Source organism: Ammospiza nelsoni, chromosome W (assembly GCF_027579445.1).
Source record: "Ammospiza nelsoni isolate bAmmNel1 chromosome W, bAmmNel1.pri, whole genome shotgun sequence".
NCBI lineage: Eukaryota > Metazoa > Chordata > Aves > Passeriformes > Passerellidae > Ammospiza > Ammospiza nelsoni.
The window spans coordinates 5,296,718-5,312,426 of NC_080668.1; the positions used below are offsets into that span (position 1 = coordinate 5,296,718).

At 47.8% G+C, this 15,709-nt stretch overlaps 1 protein-coding gene and 1 long non-coding RNA gene across 4 annotated transcripts in view; one reads left to right on the forward strand and one right to left on the reverse strand.

The window, feature by feature from the left end:
• Positions 1–15,709, forward strand: part of LOC132086181 (CBP80/20-dependent translation initiation factor-like) — a 484,412-nt gene that overhangs the window by 291,029 nt on the left and 177,674 nt on the right. The gene's annotated exons all lie outside the window — the stretch shown is intronic.
• LOC132086182 (uncharacterized) lies at positions 682–10,105 on the reverse strand. Of its 2 annotated transcripts, XR_009420370.1 has the most exons (4): positions 9,904–10,105; positions 5,274–6,618; positions 3,874–3,962; positions 682–3,557 (listed from the first exon to the last, which is right to left on the reverse strand). It is a non-coding gene; the product is annotated as an uncharacterized LOC132086182 (long non-coding RNA). The 2 variants fall into 2 exon arrangements; XR_009420369.1 differs by having other exon boundaries at positions 5,274–10,105.

Genomic DNA, 15,709 nt, shown 5'->3' on the forward strand with positions numbered 1-15,709 from the left:
TCACTGCACAGCTCTCCTGGGCTCCCCAGAGCACCACCAGCAATTAGAGCCATCTTTACTACCCTTCCCAAGAATCCGGTATGGGTCATCACCTGGCCTTGCGTCTTGGGGAATTTTTACTGAGAAGAAGCTTCCAAGCTCTTTAGAGTGTCTTCTACCCACTTCTCTGGTTAAACCTCTCTTGGTCTGTTGCCGACTAATTTGGTTTCTCTTAGGGGAGTGCTCTGTAGAAGATTAACCTGGAGTCTTTAGAACTAAATTGGGGAAACTTAGCTAGAATTACTTATTTACAATCTTAAAAATTTTACAAACCTATTTTACACACAGAACTGTCTTGAAACATTTTAAGCTATGTTAGGGCTCTGATACCAATTATTTTCCCATACAGTTCAGTCTTTTTGACTCTTCTTTCTGAGAGTCAACTTTAAATTTTTTGGTCCTTTTATAACGGTATACTCAGGTGAATTAACTTGTGATGTGGTTGACTCTTGTCCAGTGCCCGGAGGTGAGAGTGATGTGGAATGTGGTCCAATGCCAGAGGGAGAGTGGGGTGGAGTCCGGTCCAATGCCAGAGGGACAAACTGATGTTGAATCCTGGTCCAATGCCAGGGAGTGAGAGTGATGTGGAATCTGGTGATGTGGGTCTGTTAGCATTCAGAAACACATAATCATGAAAATGACTATATGTCAGTGCTTTTATTAAGAGCTCTGGGTGTCAGGGGTATGATCCCAAATCTGACTCTGACCATACATTCGAGATGAACATGTTTTTATATTCTATCATTATATAACTTTCATGTTAATTATTAAACTTATATTGTTCTATTGTATACATAGATTTCAGCCAAGCATAGCCCCCCTTAAATTTCCAACATAGTTTCTCATGATTCTTCTTATGATTATACAATAATTAAATTACTAAACAATCATCACATCTAACAATTATATAATTTATCATACTGCTTACGCAGGTGCAATGATCTGGCAAAACACAACGCCTAACATTTTCAGAGTCTATCTATTACATTTTCCAGGGCCCCCAATATCATTCTACCCCCTTTGAAAGCATTTTCACTTCACTATAGGTGTAAATGTTTTCACTTGATACAGTCCTTTATTTCTCAATTTATACTTGACGTTCTTCAAATCCATGGTTGATGTAAACATTGTTGTGGATGCTATCATGAACTGGAGAACCAGAAGATGGTGGGCGTGGATCTCGTGTCAGTGCCTTCACTATTTTCTGGTTCCAGGGCGTTTTCTTCTGTATCTCTCCTTTTAAGATGCTGTAAACTAACCAAATTGCTAAGACAGTTAGTAGGATTATCACACTCTCAATGACAGATTTAATCCATGAACTCACATTCCACCCTAACCCTTTAAAGATTTTTCTAGCCAGCTCTTAGTCAAATCCTTTTGCTCTTCTTGTGCTTCATGCTCTATTTGTTTCAACTGATTGATGTCATATTCTACATCTGCAGTTACATTTGGGATGTGAACGCAGCAATGATCAATCCGTCCCTTTAAAAATCCACATACTCCATGCTCCTTCAGGGGTAACAAATCTAAGGCTAATCAATTTTGTAAAGTCATTTTTGTGGTGGCTTGCAATTGTAAGTTTAATTCTTTAAATCCTTCCCGGGTGACTCTTGCCAGTCTACCTACCTGACCTGTAAGTTTGTACAGCATCTCTCTATTCTGATAGTTTGCTATAGGACCAAGCAAAGACTCTAGGGCCCACCCAAATTTCACTCCACTTGAGGATTCTTGCCAAGTGTCATCTGGATTTTCATTGTCTAGAACTTCTCGTCTTGCTCTTATCTGCAGAAGTTCATGTTTTCCGTTAAATGGGGACCTTTTCCAAATTGGACATAAGGTTGGGAGGCCTAAAGTAATTTCCTTTACTTTCCCGTCGACAGGCAGATGTGTTGTCCAGGTACCATCGCTTGTTGCCCATACAAATTGTCCTGGACTTCAGACTGTACTCCTGGTACATCCTACAACTACTTTATAATTCACTATGCCTTGTTTATGTTTGATCCCTCTGCAAGCACAACCAATTTGTAGGGCTATTGCCAGGGATGGCATCTGTTTTATCTCTGCATCATCTGAAGTGCAGTCATAAGTTTTATTACATGCCCACCAACTTACTTTGTCTGCCCTCGTTCTGCTACTAGTGGCAGTGTATGTTACTGCTGGATCTGTTTCATTCTCGGAGCCTTCCCACTTAATACACCAAGGGGTGTTTGCCATATATTGGAATTTTTTAAGTATACTCACAGACCACGCACTGTCCCAAGGCTCTATCTGATCTTTCTGATCCTTGGCCTCACACTTCCATACCAGAGTGGTTTCTGTAACATTTTCTATAATCTTTTTATAGTGTGGCAAATAGCATTGCCATTATGTGATGTGTGGTAGCGAGGGAAGAGGCGCTGCGGAAGATTGTCGCGATGTCACGGAAAGGCAGGACCCTCTGTTTCCCGTAGATAAGACCCTCAGTTACTCATAGATAAGAAACTAACAATAGGAATGTGGCCCCACTAACAATAGGAATGTTGCCCCACTGAAGTCAGCAACTTTCCATCCCTTACCCAGCACTTTTCCATTCCCTACTAACTATAGATAAGAAAGACAAACCCCTTTTTGACGTAGAGACCCCTAAGACTATAAGACCCCATGAGAAGAAGTAATAAACGCCTTTTGACCGTCCACCACATTGGTGTTTGCGTATGTCATTGGCCCGAACGGCCCGGGAGAGTGGGCCGTCGAGCTGTACCTCAGAACCAGGTCGCCTGCCTTGATATAGAAGGCAACAGTGATGCCTCCCGACTCTCCCATAGGGGTTCCTAGTATGCCATCACTTACAGTCTTTCTGGCTCATAGGTCTCATCCATTTTCCTGTTTTCTCCCAAGTTTCCTTGTCTACTTGCCTTGACTCAGGTACCTGTTTGCATGCAATTGTTTTGTTCTTTTGTATTTCAGGTAGTTTTGATGCTATGATTCCCCAATTTACTGGGTCTCCTGCTGCCTTTGGTATTGGCAGACAGACAGTTATTCTACTGGTGGTTTGCATTTTGGCAAAATCTTTGACTAATCCAATCATTACATTCTCGGCCCGAACTGCATTAGAAACCTTTATCACCTGTGCTTCTACTTGTACCTCTCTCTTCATTCTAGAATGAAGAGTGGTAAGTTGATCATTTTGCATTCCACATCCCAAAGACATTAATGACCATAACATTGGCACAATTACTAATAGCATTCTCAAAGCAATTAAAAACATCTTATCTGCAGCCTTGTTGGTTCCACAGTTTACACAGCCCGTGATCCAGGATGGATTTTCTTCACTCGGGTATAGTGAATCCAGGGGTCCACGCTGGCTACTTTGACTGCTGTAAAGGTGGTCAGCAGTACCTGATGGGGTCCACTCCACTTTTCTTTCAGTGGCTCTTCGTTCCAGTTTTTAAGGTACACCTCGTCTCCTGGATGTATGTTTTGAACTGGATTCTCGAGAGTTAGTGGTCTATTCCACATGAGGATGCTCCAGAGCCGAGCTAAAGTTTTCCCGAGAGACAGAACATAATTATACACTTCTTGCTTTCCCGTGACGTGTACATTAGGGTTAGGCTCAGGAGATTCATATGGTTTCCCATACAATATCTCATAAGGACTGACTGACATCCCACTCCTAGGCTTTATCCGAATCCTCAGCAGTGCTATTGGCAAAGCCTGGGGCCACGGCAGCTTGGCTTCTTGGCATATTTTACTGATTTGCCTTTTTAGTGTCTGATTCATCCTCTCTACCTGTCCACTTGACTGGGGTCTCCACAGTGTGTGGAGGTCCCAAGTTATTCCCAGCAATCTACTTACCTCTTTTACTACTGTAGCTATGAAATTGTCGGTTTCTCGGCTGTTTAGATGGCCTGGAAAGGCTCGGGGATGGCCTTGAAGAGCTCGCGCTTCAAAGGACGAGAAGAGACTTCAGATCTTTTCTCGGTCTCGGTGTTTATTAATTGTTTATCTAAAAGATTTTCTTTCGGCCCAACAGAGGTCTGCACAGCATGTCAGCCATGAGCACACTGAGAGCCCCCGGGGCGGTCACCTATCTTTATACACAAAGTTACGTACACAATATTTAATATTTTTCCCCAATACCTTTTACCCTTATTAACCAGTGCACTTCTAGTAATAACCAATCCCAAAGTGCCAACATCACCACAGAAGATGGAGGCCAAGAAGAAGAAGAAGAAGAACAGGACACGCCCCAATTCCTCCATCTTACTTCTTTAGACCCCCCTGTACAGAAATCCTAAACCCTGTGCCTTACACTCTAATTAACTTATCCCTTCACCATTCACCCAGTGAAATCCTCCCATCCTCATACAGGTGTCGTCTCCTGTGCAGGATCAAAGTCCAGCCACCAGACACTTCTGGCAACATTCCAGGACTCCCGAGCCCCCCAAGGGTGGTCTCGGTCCCTCTGCACCTCCGTCCTGAGGTGCTGAGATCCCACATGAAATGGGGTCCCCTATCTGATGATACCCCTAGGGGTACCCCGAACCTGGGAATAATCTCCTGTAGTAACCACTTAACTGTTTCCTTTGCTTGGTTTGTGCAACAGGGAAGGGCTTCTGGGCATCCAGAAAATGTGTCAACCCCCACTAACAGGTATTTGTATCCTCAAGTTCTTGGCAATTCTACAAAATCTACCTGCCAATAGTCTCCTGGCTCTATTCCTATCCGAATTCTTCCTCGCTGTGCCTGTCGCCTAGCCACTGGGTTGTTTTTCAAGCAGATATCACATTTTGACATTACTGGTTTTGCCATTGTTAACATCCGTACCGAAATTAAACTCTGCTTTAGGAATTTTACCAATGCCTCTGTACCCCAATGACATTCGTTATGTTTAATTTGTAGAACTTTGCTCATTATCAAGGGGGGTACCACTATCTGTCATTGTGCAGTCACATACCATCCTTCTGAATTCTTTTGTGCATTTAGTAAACGTGCCAGTGTCTCATCTTCTACAGAATATTTTGGTTTTGGAGGCAAATTGAATTGGGATACATTAAGCTTCAAAGGTATCAATGCCATTGTTGTTTGCACCTCTCGAGCAACCTGTCGGGCTGTCCAGTCTGCCTTTTGATTTCCCTCACAGATTTTGGAGTTTCCTGATTGGCGTGCTTTACAGTGTATAATTGCCACTTGTTCAGGTTTTTGTACTGCTTTTATCAATTGCAGGACCGCATCTTGGTGTTTAATGTGCTTACCTGGAGAAGACAATAGTCCTCTTTCTTTCCACAGTGCTCCATGTACATGCACCACTCCAAAAGCATATTTTGAGTCAGTCCATATTTTTACCCTTTTCACTTAATTCTAGTGCCCTGGTTAAGGCAACCAATTTTGCCTTCTGGGCAGATGTATTTGGTGGTAATGCTTTTGGCTCCACTACTCTACTGACTGTTGTTACCGCATATCCAGCGTATCTGGTTCCGTTTTCCATGAAGCTGCTCCCATCTGTAAATAGCTCCCACTCCGGCTGCTCTAGTGGGACGTCTTTCAGGTCTTCTCTTGCTGAATAGGTGTACTCTATTACTTCTACACAGTCGTGTTCTAATGGGCCTTCTTCGGTTGTGGTACCTAGGAACAAAGCTGGATTCAAAAGGTTAGTTGCTTTTAATGTGGCATCATCCTGCTCAGTCAGGACTACCTGGAATTTTATCATCCTGCTTGGGGATAGCCAATGGCCCCCCTTTTGTTCTAAGACAGTGGTTACCATGTGTGGTACATAGACATCTATGTGCCTTTCCATAGTAAGTTTCCTGGCTTCTTGTATCAGGATCACAGTAGCTGCGACTGCCCGCAGACATGGGGGCTACCCGGCACTTATGTTGTCCAGTTGTTTGGAAAAGTAGTCCACCAGCCTTTTCCAACTTCCCAGACATTGGGTCAGGACTCCTAGTGCTAGGCGCAGCCTTTCCTGTACAAACAGCTGAAAATCTTTAGACAGATCAGGTAACCCTAATGCTGGAGCAGTTGTCAGTGCTTCCTTCAATTTTAGGAAGGCTTCTTTCTGTGGCTTGCCCCAGGTGAATGGCTGTGTCTTCTGAGCTTCATACAGGGGTTTCGCAATCAGTCCATAGTCCATGATCTACAGGAGACACCATCCTGCCATCCCGAAGAAGACTCACAGCTCATGTTAATTCTGGGGCTCTGGAATAGCATAAATAGCTTGTATACGGTTAGTACCTAGTTTTCATTGCCCTTGTGAAATTTCACATCCCAGGTAAATCACAGTCTGTTGGGAAATTTGTGCCTTTCCTCTGTGAACTTTATAACCTCCCATTCCCAGTGAATTTAAAATCTCAATGGTTACCTTTATACAGGTTGCTTTTTCTTCTGTAGCTATTAGTATATCATCAACATACTGCAACAACAGGTATTGGTCTCTTGGTATTTGCCCATTTTCGGTCCAAATCTCCAGCTCCTTTGCCAGTTGGTTTCCGAATAGGGTGGGACTGTTCTTGTAGCCTTGTGGGAGTCGTGTCCAGGTGAGCTGGGTCTTCCTTCCGCTCCCTGGGTTTTCCCACTCAAAGGCAAACAGTTTCCTACTTTCTTTGTCAAGGGGTATGCAGAAAAAGGCATTTTTAAATCAATTATAGTAAACCATTTATATATCTCTTTTATGGATGTCAGCAATGTGTAGGGATTTGTTACCACTGGATAAATGTCCTTTGTTATTTTATTTATTGCTCTAAAATCCTGCACTAATCTATATTCACCATTTGGTTTATTTACTGGAAATATTGGTGTATTAAATTCTGATTCACATTCTTCTAAAATTTGGTATTTCAAGAATTTCTCAATAATCTACTATTCCTTGCCTTGCTTCTGGTTTTATGGGATACTGTTTGACTTGTACAGCCCTCGCCCCTTCTTTTAACTCTACATGCACTGGCTATGCCAATTTAGATTTTCCTGGTATATCCATTTCCCATACAGAGGGAATCACTGCATCTTCTACCTCCCTAAGGATAGAGGGAACAGGTTTTTCTTTGATCATTAAAACCTGTCCCATCTTTGATTCAGGTATTTTCATTGTAAGTTCCCCATTTTCAAAAGTTATTGCCACATCAAGTTTCACTAGCAAATCTCTCCCTGAAAGTGGAATTGGAAACTCAGGTACATATAGGAATTCATGTGTTAAAACCTTGTTCCCAAAGCACAAATCTAGGGGTTGCAAGAATGGCTGTTTTTCCTCTTTCCCTGTAGCCCCGACTATTGTTGTTTCCTTGTCCCCAATTTGTCCTTGCAAATCATTTAGTACTGAGTAAGTAGCTCCCGTATCTATTAGAAATTTGACCTCCTTATGCCCTAACTGTATATTTATGCCAGGTTCTTGAACCTGTTTTACAGGTTCCATGTCTAGTCAGCTGCTATACTCGCCCAAGACCATCGTCTTGGCAACGTTTTCCTGCTGGAACTGATTGCCCTGGTGAAACCGGTTATCTGGGTTGTCTGGGCACTCCCTTTTCCAATGCCCCTCCTGCTTGCAATACACACATTGATTTAGGCTTAACCCTTGCATAACTGGTCTTCTACCTTGACTACTTCTGCCACGTCCCCTGAAATTTGGGTTCCCTTTTCCTTGTATTACTGCCAAAAGATTTTCCTGCTGCCTTTTACTAGCTTCTCTTTCGCAATTATTATATACCTTCCAGGCTACCTCAAGTAGCTTAACCAAATTCCTTAATTCCTCCCCTTCTAATTTTTTGCAATTTCTTCCGAATATTGTCTTGTGACTGGCCCAAGAATATGAGAGCGAGCTGAACCTTTGCCTGTTCTGTGTCTATTTGGAGATCTGTATATTTCCTTGCTGCCTCCTTAAGCCTCTCCTAAAATGCAGTGGGAGATCCTTTCTTTTCCTGTCGGACCTCATATAATTTAGACCAATTCATAGTTTTTGGCACAGCATTCTGAACTCCTATTTGGATCCACTCCTGATATTTCCGTAGTCTCCTCATATTCCAAGATAAATTAGGGTCCCATTTTGGATCCTCAATTGGGAAATTCTCATCTAAATTTCCTGTTACGAGCCCATTTCTGATATTCTCCCTTGCCCTTTCTTTGGCTACCTTAAGTACCATCTCTTTCTCAGTAGAATCCATTAAAATATCTAGTATTACTTGTATGTCATCCCAGTCAGGATTCTGAGTTTTTATAACCATTTTTACTACTCGTGCCACCTTATCAGGATTTTCTCTATAAGTTCCGGCTGATTGTTTCCAAGTAACTAAATATGCAGGAGAAAAAGGCACTTTTACAAATACTGGCCCTTCCACTCCTACACCTTGTCACAAGAGGGCAATCACAGTCCGTTTTTGTCTGCCTGTGTCTTTTCTATCCACGACTGGGGCAAGCTTTGACTGACTTTGAGTTCTGTGGGCTACCAGGGTCACTGATTCATTACTATTGCTATCTTTTTTACTTGCATCCCTCCCCCTCCTTTCTATCACAGTAAGGTTTTGCTCATCTTCCGAGGAAGAGGGATTAGGTGATGATGGGAGAGAAGGATAAAGAGAGAAAGGTGTACTAGACAAGACAGGTTCAGGATTAGGTGAGGTAGGGGCAGGCAGTGGGATAGGGACAGATGAAGCAGGTGGGATAGGGTTAGGTTCTCTTGGTCTTATTGGAGCTACCTGTAAATCAATATCTGTATAATTTTCCCTACTCAGACTTTCTTTCAATGCCAAGTGCTCTAGACAATGTTTCTCACAAACCCCCCACTTATGTCTTGCAGATGCTCTAACCACTGTTAATCCACATTCATCTAGCCATTCTGGCTTTCCCCATAAATAGAAAAACAAATCAACATACGGAACTATTGGAATGTGATCCAAATATTACCAGATGGAACATGCCTGGGCTCGTCTGACCCTTGCTGCTTGACCAGAGGCGGCAACTGAGATATTTCACCTCAGAGACACCTTTGGCTAGCTGGAAATTGCATCTAGGCACTTGAAAAAAGTCCAGGCAAACAGGAACTCAGTATTACCTCTGGTGGAAAGGCTTTAGGCGAGGTGAAGAGGAAAAGGAGACGGATTCTGCCGTAGGGTTTAATCCAGAGTTTTATTCCAGGGTCACAGATCTCCTTATTTTGTAACAGCTACAACAGAATCCCGACTGCATGATCTCAGTGTCCTTTTTAGCCCGGGGAAAGAGGGGAGGGAAGGGATAGGTGTGCCACCAACCAGGTGGGAGGGAGGGAGTCTCAGGGGAAAATGACACCTAGACAGGCCAATGACCCCAGGGCTGAGAAGCATCTTTTGAACTTCTGCCAATCACATGACACCTTTGCTGGAATGTTAAGTTTGATGGACAGCACTTAGCAGGAGGCAAGGGGAGGGGAAGGGAGAAGGTATTGCCACACCTGGGGGACTGGGGTAGGTGAAACAGGATATTGCTTCACACCGCAACACGGAACCTCATTCCATTTTCCTTCTTGTTTACAAAATGACATTAACTGTGAAATAGTGTTCTATTTCAGAGTCCCGTATTTTGGCCCTTTTTTGCCATTTTCCAAGACATATTCTGGCCACCATGTATTACAATAGTCAATCAATTTAGCCTTGGGTAATTCTTCCACAAAATTACCCTGTTTCCAATGTGCTAATAAGCACCCCAAAGGAGAAGTTTGCGGAGTAGAGGCATTGCTGCGCAAAATCCCTTTGCGCTTCTCCATCCAAAAATACACCACAAATGCCGAACCCGCAACACTTATAACGATTGTCTTATGGAACGGCGCCTAGACAATACCACCAGGAATTCCTTAGCCCAATCCAAGCATAGCTTTCGTTGCGTCTTATTGGCAGGCAACCAAACCAAAGCAAAACACCTTACCTTTCTCCCGGGGACATTGTGAGCGGCAGAGGCAGGTCACGGCCAATTGAGCTCCCCGAGAGTCCCTCGGTGCCAGTTGGAGTGTGGTCGACTCGCGAACTCACTCAGCAGCACTGACAAGTGTCCCATCCGGGTTGCCAAAATGTTACCGTTCAGAAACACATAATCATGAAAATGATTATACCTCATGTGGTAGCTAGGGAAGAGGCGCTGCGGAAGATTGTCGCGATGTCACGGAAAGGCAGGACCCTCTGTTTCCCGTAGATAAGACCCTCAGTTACTCATAGATAAGAAACTAACAATAGGAATGTGGCCCCACTAATAGGAATGTTGCCCCACTGAAGTCAGCAACTTTCCACTCCCTACCCAGTACTTTTCCATTCCCTACTAACCATAGATAAGAAGGACAAACCCCTTTTTGATGTAGAGACCCCTTAGACTATAAGACCCCACGAGAAGAAGTAATAAACACCTTTTGACCGTCCACCACATTGGTGTTTGCGTATGTCATTGGCCCGAACGGCCCGGGAGAGTGGGCCGTCGAGCTGTACCTCAGAACCAGGTCGCCTGCCTTGATCTAGAAGGCAACACTTTGGTGCCGGAACTCAGGAAAGCGGCTTGCGCCCGGCGAACGGGGATTCTCCTGGAAAGAGGACCGCGGCTGCGGCAGCAGGTCTGACCACAGCGGGAGGGACGCCTCCGGACCAGCGTGGACCATGGAATCCACAGCGAAGGTCGTAAGTCAGGCTCATGAGCAATGGGGAATTAAAGGTGAGCTCAGGAATTCTAATCTTGCCATTGCAAGGCTCCTAGAGCTGGGGACGATCGAACGCCCGGTAAATATATTATATTCGGAAGCGTGGGAGAAGTGCACTGCCGCCTCAGCAGACGACTCTAAGTCCGCAGGCAGTGGTAAAAACCTCAAAGCGTGGGGGAAAGTAGAAGAGGCCCTACGCGAGACGTTAGAAGAATAGGAGACGCGGGAAGCCACGCGCACACGTTTATTAGCTACACCAAAGCCGGGGGTGGGGGCCGCGATGCAGACCGCCTCTGAGAGCAGTCGGATTGAAGGCGGGAATATGCGGGGGCCGGGCACGTTCCACCCCTTCCCGAGCCTGAGCCCAGACCCCCCGGAGCCCCCAGGAGACCCCCCGGAACCCCCAGGGGACCCCCCGACCTTCCAGCGGAGCCCGCCAGGTCCCAGCCCCCCCGCGGAACCGTTTGAAAAATCCGCGGTTTCTCTATCCGTCTCTTCCCCGCCGGCCGCCGGTCCGGCGCAAGAAGCAGAGCAGCGCGCGCGATGCTTCTGGCAGGGACTCGCGGAGGAGGCGCGGAACGAGGCCGGATTGTCGGACCCTGCCGGGATCGGTAAAAACTCGCCCCCGCCATGTGCATTTAAAAATGGCGCCGAACCACATGGCGAGGGCAAAAGGGAGGAGGCGGGGGGCAGAAACGGAGTCAGCCTGCTTAACAACGCATGCGCGGGCGAGCGGGGAGACGGGGCGGCCCCCGCGGTAGAGTGCAAAACCAATCAGAGAGCTCTATTCAAATTAGGTCCTTATAGGGTGAGGACCTCCCCCGGCAGGAGGTGGGGGGACCCCAGGGGGAGGGAGCAGCACCACCCCCGAAGGGAGGAGCGAGGTCAAAGCCGCACAAAATGGCATGGAGCACCGGAAGTGTACCAGCAGTCAGCTTCCGGCTCAGAGTCAAGTAACAGCTGCTCAGACAGCTCGGAAGAGCCGACCGAGTCCAGCTGGGACTCGGAAACCGAGAGAGCAGAATTAATGCGGTTTTGAGCGAAACCGAATAAAGCTTTAAACAATATCGGGAAACAATCGCAACACAAACTCACCGAAGGGGGAAAAATAAAAGCAGCCTGTGGGGACCGGGCACCGGCAGCCTCCATGCACGTTTTCCCGGCGGTGGTTGCCGGAGCTCGTAGGAACCAACAAAGGGCATATACCCCAGTTAACCCAAAAGAAGCCAAAGCGATTTCAGAAATAGGGATCAACTCAGCTGTAGTACCCACTCTCGAGGACGACCTTTCTAGCAATAACGATCTGCTCACTTTTGATATTACGCAAATAAGCCGCATGCATTTTGAAGGGGCGGGGCGGACTGTATTTAAGCAGGAATGGCAGGACGACTGCGTTAGCCCAGGCTTCCGGGGAAGGGCAGCAACTCAGCGAGCTGTCCCCAGCCGGCACAGCTTTCCCTGGCAGCACCCTCTTTCCAAGCATCCCGGCACCGGGGAAACGGGACGTCCTTTCCATGCTCGGATTTCGGATTACAAATCTATCCTGAGGACCACAGCCGTACACCCTCTGCTGCCAATCAAATTGACTTGGAAATCATCAGACCCTGTATGGGTTGAGCAGGGGCCCCTGACAGAGCCTCGAATGGCAGCCTTGCTGGAACTGGTCGACCGCGAATTGCAAAAGGGTCACATAGAACCCTCCACCAGCCCATGGAACACCCCTGTATTCGTGATCCCCAAAAAGTCCGGAGAAGGCTATCGTCTCGTCCACGACCTGAGAGAGGTGAACAAGACTATCCGACCACTGGGTCCGGTCCAGACACTGCTACCCACGAACTCAGCCATCCCCACAGGGCAGCCGTGCGCAGTACTGGATATCAAGGACAGTTTCTTTTCAATACCCCTGCACCCTGAGGACAGAGAACGATTCGCCTTTTCCGTGGCGTTTCGGAACGGCGAGCGGCCCAACCTTCGCTTCCAATGGAGAGTGCTTCCACAAGGCCTGGTCGACAGCCCGACCATATGCCAGATCACCGTGGACAAAGCACTGATGCTGGTCCGACACTCCAATCCCACCGCAACCATCATCCAGTACATGGACGACATCCTGGTCGCAGCACCATCGACAAGCCAAGTGGATGACCTGGTGACCACAATCACAGAGACCCTTCAGGCCAACGGCTTCGAGATCGCGAGCGCAAAGATCAAGAGAGGACCCTGCGTGACCTTCCTGGGAGTAGGGATCACAAGCTCCTACGTGACACCCCCCGAGATGAAAATCAACCGAGACGTCGAGACGCTCCACGACGTGCAACGCCTGGTGGGATCGCTGCAGTGGCTTCACAACATCGTCCTGATTCCTCCTGAGGTCATGGACCCTCTGTATGACCTCCTGAAAGGAAAGAACCCCTGGGATCCCAAGGAGCTGATGCCGCAAGCAACGAGCTCCCTCGACTTCATTGAAAACCAGATGTCCACTGGCACGCCTGCCAGGTGGAACCCAGCCATGCCACTGGACTTGTACGTCCACTTTACACCGAAGGGGGGAGTGGGAGCACTGGCCCAAGGACTTGCTGAAAAGGCCCGACCGATCCAATGGGTGGTCCTCGGAAGACCCGCTCGTGCATTTTCCCCAGGAATCGAATGCATCGCCAGCCTCCTCATGAAAGGCAGGAGACTCGCCTTGAAACACCTAGGGACAGAGCCGACAATCATCCACCTTCCGTTTCGCAAGCAGCCGACCACGGAGTCAGCCACAATATCGGAGCACCTGGCCCTTGCTCTCTCCGGCTTCGGAGGAGAAATCTCCTATTCTGCCAGACCACCCTGGACAAAGCTGCTGACCGTTGTCGACATGGACATGCCACCGAAGGTCAAGGACAGACCGCAGCCAGGACCAACGGTCTTCACAGACGCTTCCTCCATGACTTCAACCGCAACAGCAGTGTGGCAGACAGGAGAGCAATGGCACTGCGTCAAAGCTTGTGACCCCACACTCTCAGTGCAACAACTGGAGGCAGCAGCAGTGGTTTTGGCATGCGGACTCTTCCAAGACGAACACCTCAACATCGTAACGGACTCTATATTCGTGGCAAGGCTCTGCCTAGCCATGGCAGGGCCTGGAGTGTCAACATCAGCAGCAGCCCTAATGCTGGAAGAAGCACTTTCCTTGCGACAGGGCACCGTGTCAGTCATCCACATCAACAGCCATGACCCAGTCAAGGGTTACTTCCAGATCGGCAACGACAAAGCGGACGCCGCAGCAAGAGGCGTTTGGACCTTGCAAAGAGCTCGTCAACTGCACAAGTCCCTCCAAATCGGAGTCAAAGCACTGCCGAAGAGATGCGGAATCTCGACGGTGGACACAAAACATGGGGTAGCCACCTGCCCTCATTGCCAGAAGTCACCCCTTTGGACCTGCGGGGTCAACCCGAGAGGTCTCAAGCCCTCAGAGATCTGGCAGTCGGACTTCACCTTATGTCAACTGCTGAAGCCCCGAGCATGGCTTGCAGTGACAGTGGACACTTATAGCGGAATGATCATAGCCACACAGCACCCCAAAAAAAACTCCAAAACCACAATTCAGCCCTGGCTGACAGCCATGGCTTGGCTTGGTATCCCCAAGCAGATCAAAACGGACAATGGCTCCAATTTCACCTCCAAACAAGTACAGGCATTCGCCTCGAAATGGGGCATCACGTTAGTGCAAGGCATCCCATACAACAGTACCGGGCAGGCCATAGTTGAGAGAGCAAACCAGACCCTGAAAACCAAGCTGGAAGGGTTGGCAAAAGCAGAGGGCTTTGCCAATGCCATTCCCCCAGGAGATCAGGCACGTATGCTGGCGACCGCTTGTTCTGGCGCTGAATCAATTCCCTAGGGGAGATGAAACAAACAGTCCCGTCCAAAAACACTGGGCCAACCGAGCGCTAGAAGAGGGCCCACAGGTGGTAATCAGAAATGAGCTAGGCGAGTGGGAACGGGGCTGGAGGTTGATGCTCACGGGGCGAGGGTACGCGGCTGTAAAGAAGGACGGCAAAATCAGGTGGTGTCCACTTAAGTCGATTAAACTGGACCTTCATAGCGAGCAGAATGAGACTGACGAGAATTGCGAGTCTTTGTTTACAGGACCTGCTCGTGGGACGTCCTTGTGACGCGTACATCCCGGTTCCAGACGAAAGTGACAGACCACAAAGCCGTCAGGCAGAACCCGAGAGACCCGCACGGGTGAGACCCAAGCACCAAGGGTGTTTCTGTGTGATTTTGCTGTTGGGGCTTGTCGCCAGAGGGCAAGCCAGCCCAGACCACTACCCCCATCAGCCCTTCAGGTGGGTCATGCGACACCTTAGTAGTGGCAAAGTACTCAGAGAAATCACCACACCAAACACCCCATCCTTCGTGTTCCGTATCACCGACCAGTTTCCAGGACAGCCAAGGGTAAACCCCTATTCCCCACACGTCACACACTCGTACCTATCTTACTGGTGCCCAGCTTCAAACCCTGGGAAAAGCTACTGCAATTACCCAGGGTGGGGATATTGTGGGCACTGGGGCTGCGAAACCATAGTTACAGATGCCAGACCGTCGGGGCCTGGGTGGGATCCACAAGAGCCAGACAAATTCTTACAGTTCACCTGGGCACACATCGGCTGCAAAACACCCTTCTTCTTTCACGAAAACTTCCATCGAAAACAACATAAAAGCCCTAGATTTCGGGCATGCACTGATTACAACATGACGGTCTTGCAGCCAGATCACCCTAGCTGGGCCACAGGCAAGACGTGGACAGTGGTCCTTCAAGGGTCAAAAGAGAGGGTGAACGTGCAAATTATCAGGCTCCAACCGTCGGCACCCCGAGCAGTCGGACCCAACAAAGTGATTAAAAGCGTGCCGAAAGGGAGAAACGTAACCTACCACAAAACCTTACCCACAGGGGTCAGCAATGTCCCAACCGGTCAAGCGGAAACCTTTCAGATGAGCCGCTTAACCGAGTCAGACGCAGACCCAATCCTTCGTATGTTAGAAGCTACCTTTGTATCCCTGAACGAA